General features: G+C 38.1%; 1 long non-coding RNA gene across 1 annotated transcript; it reads left to right on the plus strand.

The window, feature by feature from the left end:
* The first annotated feature begins 1,270 nt into the window (after nt 1–1,270).
* On the plus strand, nt 1,271–4,644 carry LOC146545608 (uncharacterized). Its single transcript, XR_014881260.1, has 3 exons — nt 1,271–1,327; nt 2,793–2,840; nt 4,524–4,644. It is a non-coding gene; the product is annotated as an uncharacterized LOC146545608 (long non-coding RNA).
* Nucleotides 4,645–12,882: the final 8,238 nt, after the last annotated feature.

The following is a 12,882-nucleotide window of genomic DNA, read 5'->3' on the forward strand; positions in this document are numbered from 1 at the left end:
TATTGCCTGTAGAAATAACATTTCAGTGGTTTGTTTTTCTTTGCAAAATTATTAAATCTTAAAAGTACTGAAAGTTGAAAATAATAACAAAAACTGGTTCTGACGGTCTGTGTTCTACCTTTACATCCTCCTTTTGAACTTACTGCATCTTAATTCCCTGAAAGATTGTTGCAATATGAAACGTCACATCTTAAGGACCAATTTTCATAGCTTTTGTGGATAAACATGCATTTATACTTCTTTTTATTTAAAATCACTAAAATGTTACCATTTGTGCCTAAAAGAGCACATGTACACAGCCGACACTTGTAGAATATATCTGAATCAGACACTATACATGTGTTTCAGTGGTACAATTTTCACTGGAGTTTATATCAAATTCTCATATATGAGAACTTGAAGGTGAAGTGTACACTTACTTAATCAAAAGGCAAGTATTTAATGTCCCTCTAAATAGAAACATGAACAGTCTTGTTAAATTACCTGAAGGAGGAAAGGCTGTGCAACAGAGTAAGCACTAATCTGGGCCTCAGGAGATTGCCACTCAATTCCTTGCTTTTCCAGGTACCTCCTCACTGACTTTGTATGAATCACACATACTCAGATTCTGAAAGGCATTACATTATCTGTCATTAAAATCTCATTCATTCTCAGTCAGATGCATAACTCACAGAACTAAAATAACCATATAAAAAGAACCAGGTATTTGAGTTATCTCAACATATTTCCTGCTCCACTTAAAGAGGCCATCTATATCTATTGCCAGTTTCTGCACCTGGGACTGGGCAGCCCTAAATGTAGGCACTGACTGAGGGATGAGAGGCTGGAGAGCAGCCCTGCACAAAGGCGTCAGGGGGTTCAGTCTGACAGCAAGCCAAGTATGAGACAGCAGCATGCCCTGGCAGCCCAAAGGGCCAACCGTGCACTGGGCTGCCACCAGCAGAACACTGGGTGCATGTTTAAGGACCACAGTATGAGAATGTGTCAAAAAGAGAGCTATGAAGATGGTGAAGGGTCTGGACAGCAAGATATATGAGGAGCGGCTGAGGCCCTTCGGTGTGCACAGCGCAGAGCAGAGGAGCTGAGGGAGGCCTGATGGCGGCTGCAGCTCCTCACAGGGAGCGGAGGGGCAGCGCTGAGCTCTGCTCTGTGTGACAGCGACAGGGCCCGAGGGAACGACATGGAGCTGTCAGGGGAGGGGAAGCTGGGGGTTAGGGAACGGGGCTGCACCAGAGGGCGGTGGGCATGGAACGGGCTGCCAAGGGCTGTGGGCACGACCCCGAGTGCCGGAGTTCAGGGAATGTCTGGACGTTGTTCTCAGACGCAGGTTTGAATTTTGAATGCTTCTGAGTGCAGCCAGAAGTTGGACTCAATGATTCTTGTGTGATCTCTTCTAACTCAGGATACTTTGTAATTCTGTAATTCTGTTATTCTATTAGATGCCCTATAGATTTCTCAGTATGGGCACATGTTAGACCTGCACTTATACATATTCCATTAAAGAAAATTCTTTACTTCCCCAGAAATGTGTTCTAGTACCTACTTAATTTTAAAAAGATTTCTGCATAGCAAAACTGAAAACATTCCATGCTTCAGTTCTTCATTTAGCAGAGTGATTTTTATCATTTAAGTGAATTGTTGAAGGAATAAATATACTTTCATCTGAGAAAATTCTATTAGAATAATCAAGTTTAGCTACTGAAATGGATGTATTACGTAGCTTAACAACTAAATTGAACAACAGAACTAAGCACTGCAATTTGGCAGCTTTTAAAAACTTCCAAAGTAGGTATCTGCAAGTTTGAAATTCAGCCAAGCTACACAAACGTGTGAGTAAATCAAATTCTGTTGACAGTGACACATGTATGTATTTTAAATACAACAGATTATATTTCTCAATAGTTATTCTAAGAAAATTTAAGAAGGAGTAAATAATTGTTTCATTTCACTCCGTTATCCTTTGAAATTGCTATTGCGAAGATTGAATGGGAAAATGCTATATGGAAAGAATGCACCCCAGTGGAAACAAGCTCTGTCACCTCATTAGAGCACAATGACAGGACTCCTTTCAAAACTGGTCTCTATGTAAAAGTGCAACAAATGCTGCTAAGCATGAAGGTTCAAAACAACTAATGTCATGTCCCTAAATTTTTTGAACCTCACAGTTCAGAATTCATATCTTCATTTTTATATCTTCAATAAAAACTTTATTTTCTGGTTCATAATATGAATTTAAGTGTTAATTTTATTTCTAATTAAATAGTTTTCAATTTGGATTTCAGTATGTCCAGATCATCAAAATTAAATGTTTGAGTGGTCAATTGCAATTTTCTGTTTGATTATGAAAATGATTTGAGCTTTGCTTTACTGTTTTGCTGGAGAATTTCTTTGTATCATAGGGAGAAATAGGAATTTCTTCCTAGACATTGATAAAATTAATGTTTGTTTTTTGTTTTGTTTTCCAGAGAATATTCAGTTGAATTTGTTGCACAGCTAGCATTCAAATGGCAGCTTTTTAACATTCTGTAATCATATCTTAAACATTCTATCGCATATATTTTGGAAAAATAATCTCTTCATCACCTTTTCCACGGATTTTAAAATCTGACACTTTTATCCTAGGGGTAAGTTAGCAACAAAGCCTTTCCTTAGTCTGGAAACTTTGTCTGAGTTATATAGCAGAAGAGGGATTGTTGATTTGTAAGAACTATAATTGAATGCGTTCTCTGGACTCAATTTTGTGACTAACTCATTTAAAACAAAAAAGAATCAGGACCCTTTTATCATTTTAGGTTACAAAACACTGAATTTGCACTGTGGCTTGGTTTCCAGTCATCTCTGTAAGTACCATCTGTGCTCCTTATTTATGTTCACCTGCTTTCTAATTAACACTTTGCAAACCTACACATCTGCAGCAGCTCTATTCTCACCTCATTGCACATTACCTATTAAGTCTCCACAGTGCAGCTTGTGCAGGAACAATTTTGTTACTACGTAATTATTTCTCCTCCACTTCAAGGGAACATGGGCAAGAATCTACTGCTTAGCATTATGTTCTGCTTGAGGAGTAAAAGCTTTTCTTTTGCATCTTCACACATTTGCACATAAAGTATAAATCTAGCACATCCAATGTCAGTATTGCATAGGCGATGTTGAGATCAAAGTAGAGGTTTGAAAACAAAAACAGAAAGCCAGAGTTTTCTGTTTGATGTGGAGACTGTATCTCATTAATGTCATTCCACAGCTGAATGTTTTCAAATGCTCTCACTGTTGAAACATGGGTTAGACCATCCCAGTTTGGTTTATTAGTAGTCTGTTGCACTGGTAGCTCCTGATGAGGATTGTTTAATTTTATTGTGTTGCATCACATTTTGTGTAACTCACTTGTACATGGGTGCACATACCACACCACATAAACTCAGTTGCTCATGAGTGACTGAACTGTGAAGTTATTCAGCAAAACCTAGATACTGGGAAGACAAAAATCATCACTTCAGGGAAGTCTGACGATTAGTTAAATTTTAAAGAATTTCAAGGAACATTGCTTCATGAGCATTCTCATGCAGTAGATGAACTATAAACCCATGAGCCTCTGCTGTATAATCAGTGCACATTGTTACAACCTATATTTTCCTCAGATTCTCAAACTGGTGCACATATATATGTTTGTGAGTGCAAGTATATATGGAGTAGAATGATAATCTGCCCTACTAATATTTAAATTATCATTGCACAGTTGTGATTATTAATGATAAATTCCACGTATAGCAGAACTTTTTTTTTAATGTGTCATCATTTTTTCCTGTCCACTTATTTTGCATATGTCTTACTTAAATCCAAAATATTCAATGTTCTGTGAATTTTTTAACCCTCTGGTGCCTTTCAGTCTGTTCCTGGATGACAATTTCTGCCACGCTATAGGATGCTGAATGCTACCTAAGCAGAACTATCATAAATCAGTCTCATTTTGTGGTCATGTTGCATGTTGTAAATGACTTCACGAAAGCCACAAGGCACCACTCAGACAATCACACATTCTCTTAAACTCAAAGAGGATCACAGTTTTCACAAATCATAAAATCACAGAACACTCTAGTGGAAAATTATAGCTAGGAATAAATTCTAATCCGCATTGCTAAAGTTGGTGTTCACAAAAACAAGGCGTATGTGTGATTATGACACTTTTGACACAAGCCACATCCTCTGCTTATCTGGGTCTGTCTGTGCCTCCCATATGGTAGATTACTCTTCTGTCAGCCAAGGACTGTCCTGACAGCGAATTTCAGATGTCTGCTACTGGTATGCTTTGTTGGTCACAGTGCTGAGATGATGCTGGAAGACATCTACCCAAGGATTTCGATATGTAAGGGTAAACACCTGCCTGAGAGAGTATTAAGTGCTTCTTTCAACTCTAGTACAAAATAAAAAATATTTAGGCAGACGGAAGCAATGCTTTGACTGATTCATAGAAAGGATTATTGTTAAAATGATCTAATGAACATTTTATTTTCTATTATTTTCAGGAAAAGACTATGCAACTGATTGAAGAAAGCGGTCATAATACATAGATCTTAATGGCAAAGCAGAATTAGAACTAAGAACATCTGCAAAAAATTTTGAGTAAAAATATTTAAAGGAAATTGCATACAGTATTTGAGATGAGAATTTTTAACAATGAAAAATACTTCATAAAATTTTAAAAGCAAGCTAACGTATGGAAATAATACGATTTAAATGCCATATACTTATACACAAAAACCACAGACATCGTAGAGATGTTGTTGCTTGTTTGCAGCTCAGCAACAACCAAACCCTGGCTTCACAGTCTGTCTCTTGTAATAAAGCTCAGTGAATTACTATTAAAGGATTTCTGCCAATAAAGTACAGTTAATGAAAATCTGAAGTTGTTCTTATAATACAAACATGGCTAAGGACTTAATGTAAAATACTGAAAGAAAAAAAGAATGAAAATAAATGTAGACTAGAAAGCCTCATTAATCTGGAATTTATTGGCTAGAAAAATATTTCTCTGCCACACCTTCAGAAGGGGAAAACCCCATCCCTTTTCCTGTCCTTATCTCTGTTCCAGCTTGCACAGCATATTTAGTTCCAATGATTGCACTGTGTAGCAAATGCATTCCTGACCAAGAAACCCAGCCAAGTGTTGAGATTATATCTTTATTTAAATAGTAAGTTAAAAATAGAATCTTTTGCATACTTTTCGAGTAGTTTTTCCCCCTACCCCATAGTATTAAGGGCTAGATGTCAATCTTTGTAATAATAATTCAGTGAAAAAAGCCGTAATTCTAAAATCCACCTGCACAGTACAGAAGTATTCAGAGGTGTTCAGAAGGAACCTCCTGTATTCCATTTTGTGCCCACTGTCTCTTGTTCTCTCACTGGGCACCACTGAAAAGAGCCTGCTTCCGTCCTCTATGCACTTTCCCTTCAAGTGTTTATTGATAAGATGCCCCAAAAGTCCCAATTTAAATTCATATATTACAAAGATTAGCTCTGATCTGTTTCAGCTTTGGGTTAAATTCTAGATGGCTGCACTAGAAAGCAGACAATTACTGAAATACCTGAAACATGAACATCTGCCCTCAGCAAGGTGAGTCTCACATACTTAAACTTGCAGGGTTTTTTATATTTACAGGATGGCTTTTTTGGTTGGTTTGTTGATTTTTACATTTTCACAAATCATCCTGAGAGCCCACTACTTGCTTTCTGAGTTGAGTCGACAGGAAAAACAACTACTTGTTTAGACAGGAGCCTGTCCTTGTCTATGCCATACACTCCAGAGGAGGGACAAAGTATTCTGAATATGTAGTTAACCCATCCATGTAGTTAACGCTTCCAACTGGACAGCCAATTAGTGGGAAAATGCAAAATACCTTGATGGGGTATTTCAGCACTCTTGCACACTGGAAAAGAAATTGCCTGGAGACGTCTGAAAGGACAGGCCAAGCCCATCCCCTGTGGGCAGTAAAACCGAAGTGATCTCTTGGCCTTTGTTCCCAAATTAGCAGAGGTCCTGAACTGTGAAACAGAAGGAAGAAGTCATTTGCGACACATATTACCAACCAGCTTTTCTAATACCTTAGTGGTTGACAGTTAGATGAGGTGTGATACTCTCGGCAACACCTTCTTGTGGTAAAGTGTCCTAGTACTTCAATATAGGGTGAAGTAGGAGGGAACGCAACTCACTGCTTTGCTGTAGCTGGGAGATAAACAATTTTCTTCCCATGCACTTCTTATTCATAATAAAAATATCAAGTTTCATGTACACTAATACTGTATAATTTATTTTACATCCATCAATCAATCTACTTTTTTTTTTCTTCACTATGTGCATTCTGGCAGGCAATGCTACACAGAGGAAATTGCTTATCGTACATTAATTAAATGAGTCCTAGAGATTTTATCATTCATAAAAAATCTCTCTTACACACAAATACTGAAATGAATGTGGCTATTCTACAGTACCAATGAAATTAAGACCTGTCCTTTTTACATACATCTTGGAAATCACATCATCAGTGTATAATTAGAGAAAAGGATACAATATATGCTAATCTGTATAAATGAAAATAATCTCTTGTTTTCTCACGACTTCTAAAAATAGACGGTGAGAACATAAGTCATTTATAAGACATATATTCTTATATATTCAGAAAATTTAGCATTTTTACTAGACTTACTAGACTTAGACTAATTAAACGTAATGCCCCAGTGCTAAGCAAAGGATATAAGATAGTTTAGTAACACAAATCTCAAACTGCTTGTCCAAAGCACTGTTATTTATGAAAAATACATCAAATTCTCAAAATACATTTGATTTTCTTTTTTTTTTTTAATTACCCTCTATCATATCAGTTGGTGTTGGAGGAATAAATGTTAGAGCTCGATAATCCTTGGAGCTGACAGTGAAAACTTCCATGGAAACAATCGCTATTCAATCTGCGTTACTTTCAGCTATAAAGTATGCTTTATGCACTGTTAACAGATGACTTCATTGTCCTTTTTACTTGAATGCTTACACTTTCATAAAAGACTCCTTGAACATCAGTGTAAAAAAAATTAACTTTTGCACCAATCCAACTAACTACACAGGAATTCACATGTGCAAATGTAAGTTTTCCATCACAGCAAACAATTCTACAGAGAGTAATGCTTGTATCTACTGTGCAAACTCATAACTTAAAAGTTTCTCCTAAATGTTCTCTGATATCTCTGAAAAATTTGAGAAAGAACATACTCACTGAACCTGTGTTCTGTATAAAACATTGATAATTCTGTCTCTGAATGAGCATTCTTGACTAACTGAATTATGTCCCACACAAGCTATGAATAACAAAATTTTTTAACCAATGCTTTACCTATGCGACATAGAAGTATCAGGATGATTCCATTTCATCTCAAAATGTGATACTATATTCAGACTTCCTTTAAACAAGAATATCTTTTTAAAAAAAAAAAAACAAGAATATCTTTTTGGCTGTTTTACTTTTAAATCAGCATTTTACAGTTTCCCTGTGGGAAGTACTGCACACTCGTGTCTTATTTTGCTTCTGCAGAGTTTTGAACAGAGAAGGAAAAATGAACATGTGAGAACAGGGATTACAGATATATTCCTGTGAACTTTCTGCTGGTTGGTCATCATGCTGACCACCGTAACCAAAAAATAAGCGTAGTTCTCACATCTCAACAACTCCAAATGGGGTATTTGTACCCTCTCCGTGTCAGTGAAGTTTTAAGCTAGTTAACTTGGCCAAAGTACATACAAATAATTTCACACTAATGAACACGGAATTTCACAGTGAAAAATAACCCACAATTGTCTACAAGTAACATTACAATCATCCCTTAACCTTCTAAAAGGCTATGGACAAATATGTTATCCAAATATAGGAAATTCTTCTTTGTAATTTATCTGGCACTTCCAGTAATTTCTCAAACTCTGATCATAACAAATGCTTAAATTACTTGGATAAGAGGAAAGAGGAAAAAAATATTTTCATTAAAGTACTTCCTCATCTATGGAATTATTGTAGCTAGCTGTTTATTTAAGAAGAGTACATCTTATCTCTCACTGCTTAAATTTATAGTATTAGTAGTTATACAATCAACTAAATATACGATTGCATAATGCACAGTTAACCAAAGTTTTGTGGCTTTGTACTTAAGAGAAATCAAATACACCTTCGCTTGTAGTATCAGTGTGCTGTAGATTAATTTTCCCTACAAAGTAGCTTGTTGAGAAAGTGTAAGCAAGCTGTATTGCATCTACAAATGAACAGTGTATTTGCATATTTCAAATCTGTGAAGCTTCACGGATGAGCAAACAAAAATAATCACTACTGCATGTATTTTGTGGCATACAGTGGTATGGACATATATTTCTTCTGCTGAAATCTTCAAATTTTTACTGCCTAATTATTAAAGCATGCAGAATGCCAAGTACATGAATTAATATCCAGTAAGCTAAAGTAAAGACACTATTCTTGTGACAGTTATTTACACTTAGAGGCTTGTCTGTGGTCTTTTTCAGTTGTAGTCATAAATACAGTTCCAGCCATAAATATTTACGTATGCATAAGCTATTTTAAAGCAGCTCTTAAGAAAATTAATTTACATGTTAGCACAAGAACATCTAAACGGCTTTAGAAGGCATAATTTTTAGAAGCATGTTGGTTGAAAATTGTTTTGGAATATGAAAGTCATCATTTTGTTTCCATTAAAAACACAGAGGAAACACTGAATGTACCACTGGAGAAGTGCAGAGGCTGAAATGAGCTTTGAATCCAGAACAAATTAAACAAACAGAAAACCCAAAGAGTGATCTACACGTGTTCACAAATGCCTCACAGCTGCATTTTTTCCTACAGGAACATCTTAGAACAAGTGGAAGGGAATAATTAATCAATTTTTCATTTAGGTGTTTGGCTAGACTTTACATGTTAAAACCAATTTGTTTACTTATTCCCTTGTGCACTGCACCTTAGAGGAAAATGCAATAAAATGAATTTGAAATCAAGAAACCCAATACGAGTTAGAAATTAAGCATATATTTTTTTATTGATAATAAACATATATCGTAGCTATTACTAAATCAATTAAGATTTAGTAGAAAATTGTTTCAGAAATGTTGTGGGATAGTTTAAGAATGCTATACAATAGGATGAAGATCCATATTCAATTATTGTAGATTAGCATAAGAAACATAGATCCAGCACTACAGAATACAAAATCTTTCAGAACATGAATAAAAATCCAAGTTTTTGTTTGTTTTATTTAGATCAGAAGAAATCCTACTGATTGAGGATTTTAAAAATACCTATCTGATGCAAGGCACAGATCTTGGGTCTGTACCACTATGCATTGCTGTGAAATATTGTAACAGCTGTGAGAAGTTGTGCTATTTACTGTGCCAATGAACTGAAAAGCAGTACTATTTCAAAGTACAGATGACTGTAAAATAAAACAGGCTCTAGCCTGCAGTATACACTTTCTTAGTCAAACGGATTATTGCTTCATGTGGATTTCACTGAATGAACATTTCCCAAGTTGTAAAAAGAAGAAACAACGGGCAAGTAGAGGTAGATTCACAAATAAGAGTATTCAATATTGTATTGATTTCCTACAAAATAGTTAAAATGTATACATGCCATCTTAAAGCAGCAGGAAGTGTGCTGCCCTTTACTGTCTTCTGGATGCAAAGAAGTTAGAGACACACTATTTTCAGTGGTGCCCAGTTGCAGAATAAGAGACAATGAACACAAACTGAAACAAAGAGGGTTCCTTCTGAATGTCAAGAAGCACTTCTTCACACTGTGGGTGACTGAGAATTGGCACAGGTTGCCCAGGGATGTTGTGGAGTGTCTTTCTCTGGATATCAAAAGTCATGTGGATACAGTCCTGAGCTGGCTGCTCCCAGTGCAAGAGGTGGCTGTGGTGACACCAGGGTGAAGGCAAGGTGGTGGGGGCAGGCCAAATCTTTCTGCAGACACCCAGGGGATCACAGAAACAATGTCAGAGGCATCAGCATTAGCAGTGGAGGCCATCGTTCATGGGGGAGACAGAGGCAAGAGAATCAGAATCAGTGAATCACAGAATCCTAAGAGTTGGAAGGGATCTTTAAAGGCCATCTAGTTTAACTCCCCTGCAATGAACAGGGACATCCGCAGCTAAATCAGGTTGCTCAGAGCCTGGCCTTGAATGTCTCCAGGATCGGGCTTCCACCACATCTCTGGGCAACCTGTTCCAGAGCCTCACCACCCTCATCGTGAAGGACTTTTTCCTTATGTCCAACCCAAATCTCCCCTCTTTAACTTTGAAAATATTTCCCCTTGTCATATCATCACAGATCCTGCTAAAGAGCCTGTCCCCTTCTTTCTTGTAGATCCTCTTCAAATAATGAAAGGCTGCTCTCAGGTCACCTCAGAGCCTTCTCTTCTCCAGGCTGAACAGCCGCAGCTCTCTCAGCCTATCCTTGTAGGAGAAGTGTTCCACCCTTTGATCATTTTTATGGCTCTCCCCTGGATGTGCTCCAACAGGTCCATGTCCCTTCTGCACAGACGACTCCATATCTGGATGCACTACTCCAGGTGAGTCTCACCAGCACAGAGTAAAGTAGCATGAGAGCTGACTGACATGGACCACCCTCTGGTCTGTCCAGTTGCTGCAGCCAGGCAGCAACCCACACAGGGACCAGTGCCTCTTTCTGGGAGGACTGGGCAGGGTGTGGTGGGGAACTCTCCCTGGCTGGTAGTGGGCACTAGGGTCTCTGTGCTGGGGCCTGTCCCATTCTTGGCAGTGACAGCAGCTGCCTTCCATTTCAGGACAAAGATGATGGCACTCTTCTGAAAATACCAGGTGATGAGCACACAAAAAATGTGCAACTTAATATTTAGTAATACTGTATTAATGTCTCACACGGCATATAGAATGATTTACCTCTAAAATTTATAAGAAAAAGGAAGGAACAAACTTTTATCCCAAAATTGTAATGTAACAGTGTGGGGTGCTGCATCTAGTATACTCTGTGCTGAAAGCAATTGAAAGAAGTAGCATAAATCAAAAGTCATCTCAAAAAATGTAACATAATAATTAAAAAGTACTTTGTATTATCACACAACCATTAGCTCTTCCTTTTCAATATCTTTCTCCATGATGACTGAGTCAAAAAGCTGTAAAAAAAATAAGTTGTACCTTTGCTGCAGCTCTGTTGCCTTTTAGAACCAGGACAAAGGAATGAATTATCAGTTTGATATAAGGCCTTACATGAAAGCTGTTCAGTAGCTTGATATGACTGGTATTAGAGAGGCTCACTCTGTGGTTAGAAGAACATGGAACAAACTGTCCTGGAAGCAGTGTTAAGGCATATGCAGGACAAGGAGGTGATCCAAGACAGCCAGCATGATTTTACAAAGGACAAATCATGCTTGACATTGTGGTGGCTTTCTAAATGGAGTGACTGCAACAGTCTACAAGGGAAGACCAACCAGTCCCCTCTATCTGGACTTCCTCAAGGCATTTGACATGAACCCACATGATATTCTTCAATCTGAATTGGAGAGATTTGAAAAGTGGACTATGGATTTGAAGAGTGGATTATTCAATGCATAAGGAGTTGGTTGGATTGTTGCAGATGGAGCTTTATTGATAAATGGCTCTAGGTCCAGGTAATGGCCAGTGACAGGTGATTCAGGATTCCATCTTAGGACTGGTGCTCTTCAACATCTTTATTGGTAACATAAATAGTGGGGAAGAGCATACCCTCAGCAAGCTGATCAAGATGACACCAAGCTGGATGATGTAGTTGATACAATAGAAGGAAGGAATGCCATCCAAAGGTACCTGGACAAGCTTGAGAAGTGGGCCCATGTGAATCTAATGATCTGCTGCACTTGAGTCAGTGCAATCACAGATAGATATACCAACTAGGAAAAGAACTCACTGAGAGCAGCCCTTCAGAGAAGGATTTTGGGGGTCCTGTGATGAAAAGCTGGATATGAGCCAGCAGTGTGCACTTGCAGCCCAGAAGGCCAACAGTATTCTGGGCTGCATTAAAAGAGAGGTAACCAGCAGAGCAAGGGAGAGGTTCGTCCCCCTCTATTTTGCCCCGGTGAGGCCTCACCTGGAGAACTGCATTCAGGCCTGGGACCCACAGAACAAGAAAGTCTTGGAGCTGCTGGAGCAGGTCCAGAGGACAGCCATGAAGGTAATCAGAGGGCTGGAGCATCTGTCTTCCAAAGAAAGGCTGAGGGAACAGGACTTGTTCTGATTGGAGAAGGCTCTAGAGAGATGTCATCACAGACCTTTAGTACTTAAAAGGAGGTTATAAAGAAGGTGGCAGTTGACCTTTACATAGGTAGTGATAGGACAAGGGAGAAAAGATTTAAGCTAAAAAAAAAAAAGGGAGATTTAGATTAGAAGTTAGGTGGAAATTCTTCAATCAGAGGATGGAACAGGTTGCCCAGAGAAGTTGTAGATTCCCTATCCCTATAGATATTCAAAGCCAGGTTGGACAGGGCTCTGGGCAGCCAGATCTAGTGGGTGGCAGCCCTGCCCATGGCCAAAGGGTTGGAACCAAGGGTTGGAAGGGTGTTCATGATCCCTTCCAACCTAAGCTATTCAGTGATTCTGTGATTGTATTCTAAAAATTCTGAGGTCCAACTTTACAATACTCATAACTGTGGTACTACAGCACTCCTGTTACAGAGTTCAGCACTATAATGTTGTCTCATTGCTGAATTTTGTGACTGGAACATCTCTGATACACAGTGAAAACCTCAAGTACAACTTCTTCAAGAGTGTTTTGAACTGGCTAAGTGACTAAAATGTTTGGTTTATGGACCTTCATGACAAAGCGTGAGAACC

Source organism: Meleagris gallopavo, chromosome 1 (assembly GCF_905368555.1).
Source record: "Meleagris gallopavo chromosome 1, MGAL_WU_HG_1.1, whole genome shotgun sequence".
Taxonomy (NCBI): Eukaryota; Metazoa; Chordata; class Aves; order Galliformes; family Phasianidae; genus Meleagris; species Meleagris gallopavo.